The following is an 11,618-nucleotide window of genomic DNA, read 5'->3' on the forward strand; positions in this document are numbered from 1 at the left end:
CTTGACAATACTGCAATTTATTCTGTTTAAGTAATTTAATGATATAGGTTTGTGCTTTGTAGGATTTGATGTAGAAACTAGAAAGCAGTAACAGGTAGGTTATTTATTAGAGCTTATTTTCTAGGTGTAGAAGGTAACTAGGCGCAACAACTTCAATTATTAGGGTTGGGGCTAGCTAGATTAATTAGTCAATGTTTGGGTTTGGTTGAAGATATCAACAAAGTTGAATAACTTGTATAAGGAGAGGAAGTACATTTTAAATAACAGTCAACAAAGCTTTAAGGTCTTATCTAATTAATCCTTTTTATCTACTTATCTTGTAGAGATTAGGTTGTAATGTGTATTTCTGACTTACCACACTGCTGGTGTAGTATTAAGTTATGGTTATATATACTTGTGTAATTATGGTTGATTTCTATGCTTAGGAATGTGGCTAGTTATGTACCTCTTTTTTTTGTAATGCTCAAATTACAATATTTATTTTTAATTCATAAGCAAAGATCAAATTACAATATTTAAATTTCTTTAAAGTTAAATAATATTTAGTTTGATTGATGTTATTTGTTCAATTAATAATAGTGATTTATAGCTTCCAGATCCGTTTAGTTTCAATTTTAAATGGGCTTGCAACCATTTAATTTGCTGTAATTTTTTTTATTTGAAAATTCAGTTTTGTGGGGGGTTTTAAACCACCACAAAAATGAAAAAAACCACCAACAAGTTTCACTCAGAACCCCCACAAAGTAAATAAAAAACTGCCACAAAAATTAAAAAAAAAACTGCCAACAAGTTTCACTCAGAACCCCCACAATGTAAATAAAAAACTGCCACTAAATTATGTTCTGGGGGTTTTGTAAAACTGCCACAAATAAGCTCGTGGCACCTCAAATTTTGAAGGTTTTGGAAACTCCCACAAACTTTTTTGTGGGGGTTTCAAAGCTCCATAAATCAAGAAAAAAACTGTGACAAATAAGCTTGAATCCTGTAGTGACCCCTCACCGGATGTGTATACACTCTAATCGCTCAATGTTTAGGGCTTAATCACTCAATTCTCCTTTAATCATGTTTCTCAAAGATTTGCAAGTCGTCTAACAATCAACTAATATTTGATGAATGAATGCAAATATCATGAGGACTTTTATGGGTTGTAATGGGGCTTAGGTAAGGGTAGGATTAATATGGTTAAGTGGGCTATTAGATTGGATCTTTGATTAGCTCAAGTATCCCATCTAATCCTATATATCATCCTATATTCATAACAAAACAATCCTAACTACCCATTTATCCCTTTCTCACATTCACTCATGCATTTTCTTTTCAATTCAACCACATATGCATCTCTTATTTTCATTATTATTATTTATTTATTTATTTATTTTTTTATTTTTTCTTTTCTCTCTTTTTTTTGACAAAGAGGAGATGCATATGCTTCTAAGTAATGAATGCATGAGTATTTTCTCACTTTTCCAAATATTTTCAATGAACACCCAAAGCACTAACTACCAATGTTTTCCACAAATTCCTGCCACACTTGATTAACACCCACACTCAAACCCAAGCTAATCAAAGATACAATCAATGGATATAAATGATTTTTCACTTAGGGCAAATGATGTGCTTAAAATAAGAACAAAGAGAAATTAAAAGGCTCAAAAGTGGTTTACAAAGGTAGATGCAAAGGTTGGCCATATGGGTTAAGTGAGCTTAAATAAAAAATAGCCTCAATCATACTAAATGCATTCAAAACAATAAATATAGGACATAAAGATTAAAGCAAATCTAAGATTACAATCATAAAAGGAGTTCATCACACAAGAATAAATATTGTGATTGAAAATATACAACCACACAATCAAAGCTCAAATCTCACTAGGTAATTTGTTCAAGCTCTTTTCTATGTTCCTTAAAAAGATACTTCAAGCAAGTTCAAAAATAATTTCCAAATCTAATCAATGGAATGCCCAAAAAGGAAATTCTTGAAAATTCTTTGTTGTTTCACCAAACTTATTCAATCTATCATGCAACATACAAATATTTACTATCATATAACTATAAGAATTAAAGAGATATATACAAACAAACCAAACAAAATGCAAACAAGAACAAAAATTTGCAAAAATTAAGGAAAAAGAACAAAAAGAGTATTGCAAAGTGTCTAAAAAAAGAAATTTTACCCCCCTTGAAGTTGGCGATCCTCCCCCACACTTAAATAATGCACGGTCCTCCGTGCATGCACACGATCCGGGGGATGAAGAGACGTAAGGCTCCACCTTCAGCTGGTGAGCTCTGGGGGCTCTGGTTGCTTTGTAGACAAATAAACAACAATTGAGGAAAAGTAAGATGTGTGTTATGATAAAAAGGCAATGTGTGTATTCTAAATGCGCGCACAATTTAGAACACAACACATTGACCGGATAAAACAATAACCACAAAAGTAAAAGAAATAGCATGTTCCTCAATCAAGTAGTTCTAGGTTGCAAGTAATAAATAAGCAAGACTTAAGGCACAAACAACCTAGGTAACTGTTCATACCCTGGGTCAAGCTGTCCAACCCGAGATGTTTAGCGACAAGGCGACCAACCTCTTCAGGTCAGACTATCCGACCTCTTCTCAAAGAGCTCGGCCAAATTGCTAGGAAAGCCCAATAAGGGCCCAGATAGAGGAACACGACCCAAATCCAAAGGCAGCCCAAGCCTATAGAGATAAGGGCAGTTCCCAAGAAGATAAGATGACTTCACTCAAAGATAAGATAAGATAAGATAGTTATCTTATCCCCAGAAAGGTCATCTCCTACTATTATAAATACACTGGAGCACCCAGGTATAACTCATACTCTGATTCTACTAAAAACCTGCTTAATACCCTTGCTAACTTAAGCATCGGAGTCCCTTGCAGGTACCACCACCCTCCGGTGACAAAGGATCAGCAGCATAAGCCAGTCCAACGAGTCGGACACAACAGCTCCGACCGTCATTCACCAGCCGGCCACGTCATCTCCGACCAGCAAAGAAGATCTCGTCCGAGATCGACCCACAGTTTTAGGTAACCCTCGGAACAGTAACCACAACTAAAGTGAATTGAGTGTATGCGATATTGGATATTAAAATTGTACAAGTGAAAGCACAAAATTAATAGAAAATGGCATAATTAACAATAACCAATTCAATGATGAAAAGAGGCTACTTATTCACCCTTAGGAATAATGAAATAATCACATGTATAAGGTGCTTGTTACAAAAAGTGACAAGTCTTGATAAGAATCAACTCAAGTCGATTCAAAAAAAAATGCAAAGCATTAACAAGGAACAAATACCTTGTTTTGTGATTATATTCACTTAAGAACCATGATGACTAAGTAGCTCAACTTAATTCACTAAAGTAAAAGTGCACAATTCAAGATGCCAAACAAGGATAAAGTTTAATGCATATGGTCATGACAACATATGAATCAAACTAATAATTCATCTAGGCAATCAAACGAAACCTTAATACTCAGTGCACATATCCATCAACAATGAAATCAAAATTCAAACAAGAAGCAACCCAAATCAACATTAATCAAACACTTGCAATTTATTTAATTAACAAGTAATTAAACCAGAACAAATATAATTACTAAAATGAAAATGAAATGCAATGGAAAGCAACTAGAATAAGTAGAAAAGAGGGAAAAAGTAAGAGAAGAGAGGGTGGAAGAAAGAAGAAGAGAAGAGAAGGAGAGAAGTAAAGTGTGAGAAAATAGGGGTGTGCGCACGCACACAAGGCTGAAAAGGGAAGGTGTGCGTCCGCACCAGGTGTGCGAACGCTATCAGCAGAGAGGGAATCAAGATACGTGAGTATGCACCTAGGTGTGCGCACGCACAGAAGGTAAAGAAATAGAGCGTGAGCGAACGCACAAGTGTGTGCGAGCGCTCTGAACAGAGAGGGGATTAGAAGGTGTGCGTACACACAAGCGTGTGTGCACGCACAGAACACTTATTTTTTTTTGAAAAAGGATCACGTGTGCGTGCACACACAGGTCCATGCACGCGCACAAGAGCGTAAGGGTAGGGGTTCACACGCACAGGCTGTGCCAACGCTCCCACCAGAGTGGTTGCAAGTTGGCGTGCGGACGCACACATTTGTGCGTCCGCACAAAAAGTGCGAAAAAGGGTATGTGTGCGTACGCACGAGTGGGTGCACACGCACAGGTCGCAAAAAGCAGGGGAACACGTGCGCATAAGGCGTGCTGGCGCTGCGAATAGAGGGAAAAATCATGCGTGTGCGTGCGCACGCACAGGAAGCAGAAAATAGCTGTTGTGTGCGCACGCACAGGTGTGTGCGTACGCACAGATGCCCTGTTTTGCAAAATTTTTTTCTTTCAAAATCTAAGGTACCAAGCCTTAGTTCAATCAAAACCAAACACCAAAACATGCAAGAACCCATAAATTCATGATCCAAATCAACGTTAACATAACTAACTAAAAATTAAACTAATTCTAAGCTAACCAAGCACAACAAAAAGCAAATAAGTCAAAATATGTACAAAAGAGAAGAGTTAGAACAATGTTACCAAGCACTTTTATTTAATATCTTTAAGTTAGACAATTGGGAGAGCCCTTGCTATGGTGGCTTGTGCTTGACTTTTCCACCAAATGCTTGAATTTCCAATGTACTCCGAGATCCCAATCCTAACCATCAACAAAGACAACCAAAAAGCAAGTTATTTACATATTAACATATTTACAATAGCCACTAACTTTACACCATTGCAACTCTCCGGCAACGGCGCCAAATTTGATAAATGAAAATTGGTGTCGGTTTGGAATCAATCAAAACAAGAATCACTTCGTTAGTAGCATAGTCCAAACCAACAACAAACTCTCATAATCAAATGTTAAATTCAAAACAAATATAAATCGAGAGTACTTAAACCTCGGGTCTTCTTCCCTAGGAGTTGCAATTAAGTGTACAATTATTGGCTATGGGAAAATGGAGATTGAAAGCAAGAGAGCAAGAGATGTAAATAGCAAGAATTGAAAGAAGCATGCAAGGAATTGAAAAGAAGGCAATTAAAGGACTCTTAGCAAGAAGTGGATAATCTAGGTTTCCTATCCTAGTTATGGACCACAAACATGGCATTTGTGTAGAATCAATCCAAATCAATCAATCCTCCTTGAGAATTAGTCAAAAGACGTAGTTGATCTCAATCCATAAGTCCTAGTCAACTCACTAATTACTTAGTGAAAGACTAGCGTCAATGGAAACCAAATCAATTAACCATTCTCACACAATGCGGAATGGACATCCACAACTCAATTCCAGCCAAACATCTAATTTCTCAAACAAGAGTGTGAAAATTAAACATGCAAGAAATTAAACATCAAAGAAATAAAAGTTAAAGAAATTAAATGCAAGGAAAAGAAATGGCAAGAAAGTAACTTAACATGCAAGAAAGTAAATGAAAGCAAGTAAAAGTCAAAGCAATAAAACTTCAAAAGCAAGAAACCTCTTGGCAAGTAATTGAGGGCTAAGGCTACCTATCCTAGCCATTGACCACAAACATATGATGATTATGAAGAGTTAATCCTACTTAGTCAACCTTACATCGAAGATAAGTCAAATAGGCATAGTTAATTTCAATCCCTAAGTCTTATGTCAACCCTAAGGGGTCACATAGAGTCAAGGGAGATCAAATCAACAAACTACTCTAATATATCAAACAAGAATGGACATCAATGACTCAAGGATCACCAAAGTCAACAATTTCAAGCCAAGAGTGGAGAAAAGCTATGTAAAAACTAAGCCAAGCATTTTATCAAACACTTGGTGTGCATGAAAATAAAATAATATTAAAATGCATTATAATAAATTCTAAAGCTACCAAAGCAAGAAAATCATAACAACAACTAAAGAAAGCAATAAATGAACATCAAACATAAATTTGCATTAAATATAAATTAAAATAACAAGAGTGTCACAAAACATAAAAATAACAAAGTAAAAGAAATAATAAGAGAAATGAAGAAGAACAAAGAGGCAATAACAATAAATGACAAGGAAAATTAAATAGAAACAAGAATTAAAAGTAGAAATTACAAGAAATTAAACTAAAGAACCCTAATTCTAGAGAGATGTGGGAGCTTCTCTCTCTAGAGAACAGCCTACATAATGCTAATCTAACCCTAATTTCTCCCCCCTTCACATGGAGTAAGGCCTTCCTTCATATAGCACCCAATTAACTTCAGAAAGTCCCAAAATTGGGCCCTGGAGGCCCAAAAATCGCCCCCATTGATTTGCAATAAATGATTCACGCGTTGGGACGTGTGCGGACGCACAGGTATGTGCGTCCGCACACATGCTGATTTTCTTCTTGTGCGTACGCACACTCCAATGTGTGCTTCTCCTTTGTTTTCTTCATGCTTTCTCCCTTTGTACATGCTTCCTTCCACTTTTGCCTTACCAAATGTGCCTCTATGACCTAAAATCACTCAAGAAATATGTCATGGCATCGAATGGCATAAAAGCAGAATAAAAGTTATTAAAATAAGCACAAAATAGCATTTTTCACATTTAGGCTCAATTTAGGGAGAGAACACAAAAGCATGCTATTTGGATGAATAAATGTGGGTTTATATGATGAAGTCCATTCAAATCAAACCAAAATATACCGAAAAATATGGGTTCATCAATGGACTTCGGAGAGTTTCTTTGATGAGGCTTTTATTATTGCCCCCTGGTTTGGTGCTGGCTAGTTTTGAAAGTGCATCAACTCGGGCATTCTGTTCCTGGGGTATGTGTTGGACCTCATATCCCCTGAATTGTCTGAGATGTTATTTGGTTTTGTCAAGGTATTTTTTCATGGTGGTATCCTTGGCTTGGTAGCTCCCTTGTATTTGCAAAGTGACTACTTGGGAGTCGCTAAAAATGGTAAGTCTTTGAGCTCCTACTTCCCTAGCCAGCCTCAAATCAGCCAGTAATACTTCATATTCAGCTTTATTATTTGAAGCCGGAAACTCGAACTTTAAGGATAGCTCAATTTGAGTTCCCTGATCGCTCTCTAAAATGACACCTGCGCCACTCCCGGCTTTGTTTGAGGAGCCATCTACATAAAGGCTCCACTTTGTGGGGGTGCCTGGGGTGTTAGTATACTCTACGATGAAGTTGGCTAGGTATTGGGATTTAATAGCTGTCCAAACTTCATACTTGATGTCGAATTCGAACAACTCAACTGCCCATTGTAGGATTCTTTCAGCTAAGTCTGCTTTCTATAAGATCCCCTTTATGGGTTAGTTGGTCCGTACTCTGATGGTGTGAGCTTGAAAGTATGGTCGGAGTCGTCGGAAAGTGAGTATGAGGGCATAGGCAAACTTTTCTATCTTTTGATAGTTTAGTTCAACCCCTAGTAGAGCCTTACTGATGAAGTAGATGGGTTGTTACCCACTTTCGTCCTCTCTGATCAACGCTGAGGCTATTGCCCGACTCCCTACGGCGAGGTATAGTATGAGCTCTTCGCCTTCCCGAGGTCGAGTAAGGACAGGTAGTTGTCCCAGAAATTTCTTGAAATCTTGGAAGGCTTGTTCGCATTCTGGGGTCTACTCGAACCTTTTTCCCTTCCTTAATGTTGCATAGAAGGGGAGAAATCTTAAGGCTGATCCAACTAGGAACCTAGACAGAGCCGCTAGTCTTCCATTGAGCTGCTGGACCTCTTTTACACAGGTCGGACTTTTCATGTGAAGTATGGCCTGGCACTTATCTGGGTTTGCTTCGATTTCTCTTTGGGTGAGCATGAAGCCCAGGAATTTGCCAGTTTCTACCGCAAAAGTGCACTTTGCGGGGTTAAGTCGAACACTTATGGTGTCGAACACTTTAGTGAGGTCGGACAACAGCGATTCCTCACTTTGTGTTTTTACCAGTATGTCATCTACATAAACCTCCATTAGCTTTCCAATGTGATGGGCGAAGACTTTGTTCATCAGTCTTTGGTAGGTAGCCCCTGCGTTCTTAAGTCCGAAGGGCATAACTATATAGCAATAGTTTGCTTTTGGGGTTAAGAACGATGTCTTCTCTTGGTCGGGTTGATACATTGGGATTTGGTTGTATCCTGAGTAAGCGTCCATAAAGGAGAGGTATTGATAGCCTGACGAAGCGTCGACTAGTGTATCGATGTTCGGGAGTGGTTAGGGATCCTTTAGGCAACCTTTATTGAGGTCGGTGTAATCGGTGCACATCCGCCACTTCCCATTTGACTTTTTAACCAACACCACATTGGCTAGCCATAGTGGGTATTTTACTTCCCTTATGAATCCTGTCTCCAGCAAGGCCTGTTCCTGCTCTTCTACAGCCTGCGACCTTTCCGGGCCGAGCTTCCTACGCTTTTGTTGTATTGGCCGAGACCTTGGGTATACGGCTAACTTGTGGCACATTAGTCCGGGATTGATACCAGGCATGTCAGTGGCCTTCCATGCAAAGAGGTCGGAATTGTCTTTTAGGAGCTTTATTAGCAGCTCCTTTAAGTCTTCTCTCAAATTTGCTCCTATATTTGTTGCTTTGCTTGGATCGTCTCCAATTTGAACTTCTTGAGTCTCACCTTCTGGATGAGAACGGAGTTTTTCGCGAGCTCGGATTCCTCCGACTTCTATGGTGTTGGTTTCTTTCCCTTTGGGGTCTCCTTTAAGGTTCAGACTTTCGTTGTAACAACGTCGCGCGAGTTTCTGGTCTCCTTTTATGGTAGCGATCCCTTCTTGAGTGGGGAAATTTATGCATAAGTGTGGAGTGGAGACCACTGCGGTGAGCTAGTTTAACGTTGTTCGACCTATTAATACGTTATAGGTCGAGCTCACGTCGACTACAATATAGTCTATACTCAACGTCCTAGACCGAGTTCCTTTCCCAAAGATTGTATACAGGGAGATGTATCCTAGTGGTTGAATTGGGGTGTCTCCTAGTCCGAACAAGCTATTCGGATATGCTCTAAGCTCTTTTTCTTGTAGGCCGAGCTTGTTGAATGCGGTTTTGAACAAGATGTCTGCGGAGTTTCCTTGGTCGATTAACGTTCGATGGAGGTTGGCATTGGCAAGAATTATGGTAATGACCATGGGGTCATCATGTCCTGGGATGATGCCCGCAGCGTCTTCTTGAGTGAAGGTGATATTGGGGAGGTCGACCAACCTGTCTTCTCCTCCAATGTGATATACCTCCTTAAGGTGTCTTTTGCATGATGACTTAGAGATCTCTCCTCTTGCGAATCCTCCATTGATCATGTGGACATGCCTTTCCGGGGTGTGATTGGGACGTTCAGCTTGTCCAGGTTCATTATCCCTTCTTCTTTTTCTTGGTTCATCTACTTTATTGGCTAGGAATCAATCTAGTCACCCTTCTCGCGCCAGTTTTTCAATGACGTTCTTCAGATCAAAGCAGTCATTGGTGAAATGTCCATAGATTCGGTGGTATTCGCAATACTCTGTCTGATTTCCTCCTCCTCTTTTATTTTAATCGTACGCGGGGGTGGGATCTTTTTAGTGTTGCATATCTTTCTGTATACATCCACAAGGGACACTCTGAGCGGAGTGTAGTTGTGGTACTTCCGAGGTTTCTCAGCAGGCTGATCCTTCTTTTTCTTGTACTCTTTATCCTTACCTTGAGGGGTGTAGGAGAATCCGGATTTTGACGTTTCTCCTAATCGAGAATTTTCCTCCATATTGATATAACTTTTCTGCCCGTTTTTGTATCTCGTTCAGGAATGTTGGATGTTTTTTGGATATTGAGTGGCTAAAAGGTCCCTCTCTCAGGCCGTTGATGAGCCCCATGATGGCCGCTTCTGTTGGGAGATTTTTTATGTCGAGACATGCTTTGTTGAACCTTTCCATATAGCTGCGAAGGCTTTCCCGATCTCCCTATTTAATTCGTAGCAGGCTTGGGGCATGTTTGGTCTTGTCTTTCTGGATAGAGAACCTAGCGAGGAATTTTTTTTGTTAGGTCGTCAAAACTCGTGATTGATCTTGGAGGTAAACTGTCGAACCATTTTATTGCTGTTTTTGTCAGGGTAGTCGGGAATGCTTTGCATCGAATTGCGTCTAAGGCGTCTATGAGATACATCCTGCTTTTAAAGTTGCTGAGATGATGGCTGGGGTCAGATGTACTATCGTATGGAGTCATGTCAGGAACTTTAAAGTCCTTTGGTACTTTAGTTTTCATGATCTCTTTAGTGAATGGATCTTGATCCTTGTGGGAGTTATCTTCATGACTGGAACGAGTAGTTTTGGTTTGATATCGGCCTTGAGCTTTGTGAGTTTGTCCTCTAGCTCTCGACGGTGTCTCGTTTCTCTTCGGAGGTCGCTCTCGGCTTCCCGTTGATGTTCGGCCTCCTGTTCGAGCTGTTTGAGGCAATTCTGCTGTTCACGGAGGGCATCTAAGATTTCGGTGTTTGGAGATTGCTTGTCCCTCTTAGTTTGAGGCACATCTTTTGATGTGGCATCCGTATTTCTAAGCGGGGTTCTTTCTTCCAAACCGGAGTTGTGATCGTTGTCAAAGTTGTCCGCCATGATGATGGGATGTCTTCTAGGTTCCCCGGCAACGGCGCCAATGTTCCGAGGGTTACCTGAAACTGAAGGTTGATCTCGGAGGAGATCTGCTGTTGTGGTCAGGGCTGTCGTGTCCGATTTGCTGGATCTGGTGGTGCTGCTGATCCTTGATCACCGGAGGGTGGTGGTACCTACAAGAGACTCCGATGCTTAAGTTAGCATGGGCTTTGAGCAGATATTTTTGTGTAGAATCAGCGTATGAGTTATATCTGGGTGCTCCAGTGTATTTATAGTAGTATGGAGTGACCTCCCTTGGAGATAAGTGGGTGGGTCCCCTTATCTTTGGCCAGCCGCCTTCAAGCGGGCTGTGATCTTCTACTTTAGGCCTAGTTGGGCCCTTATAGCAATTTGGCCGAGCTCTATGGGAAGAGGTCGGTTGCAACCAACCTTTATAAGAGGTCGGTCGTCCCTGTCTTCATTCAGGTCGGCTCGCCTAGCTCAACCCATGGTATGAACACCGACCTATAAAAGGAACAAACTCAAGCAGGGGCACTGTTCATACCTTGTCCGAACAAATAAAAGTCAGGCCTAATAACCCAAAAGGCCCACCAATAAAGGTGAACTTATTGATAGACCCGACCTCTTTAAAAAGGTCGGACAATGACCTAGAGGCCCAGCTTAATCCGGCATAACGGCCTCCATAAAGTCTCTCCAAACAATTCTATCTCATATAAAAGGTAGATTCCAACAAACTCCCAAGATAAAGGAACGATTATCTATCAGAAAAGATAGAACTACTCCAACAAAGGTGGTTATCTACTCTACTATAAATACACTGGCATTTCCCAGGTATAAAACATGTTCTAATCTACTAAAAACCTGCTCAAAGCTGTTACTAACTTAAGCATCAGAGTCTCTTTCAGGTACCACCCCCCCCCCACTTCCTCACGAGGAACTCGAACAGAGGGCATCTCAGCACATCAAGTCGGACACTGCCATACTAGGGGACCCGGACTTCACGTTCAAGCCCAAATCACCATTTCAGGTAACCCTCGAAACAATAACCAATAAACATATAAATAACTAAATGCAAACACAAAATTAACTAACCACTAG

This window comes from Arachis ipaensis, chromosome B01, assembly GCF_000816755.2.
Source record: "Arachis ipaensis cultivar K30076 chromosome B01, Araip1.1, whole genome shotgun sequence".
NCBI classification, from domain to species: Eukaryota; Viridiplantae; Streptophyta; class Magnoliopsida; order Fabales; family Fabaceae; genus Arachis; species Arachis ipaensis.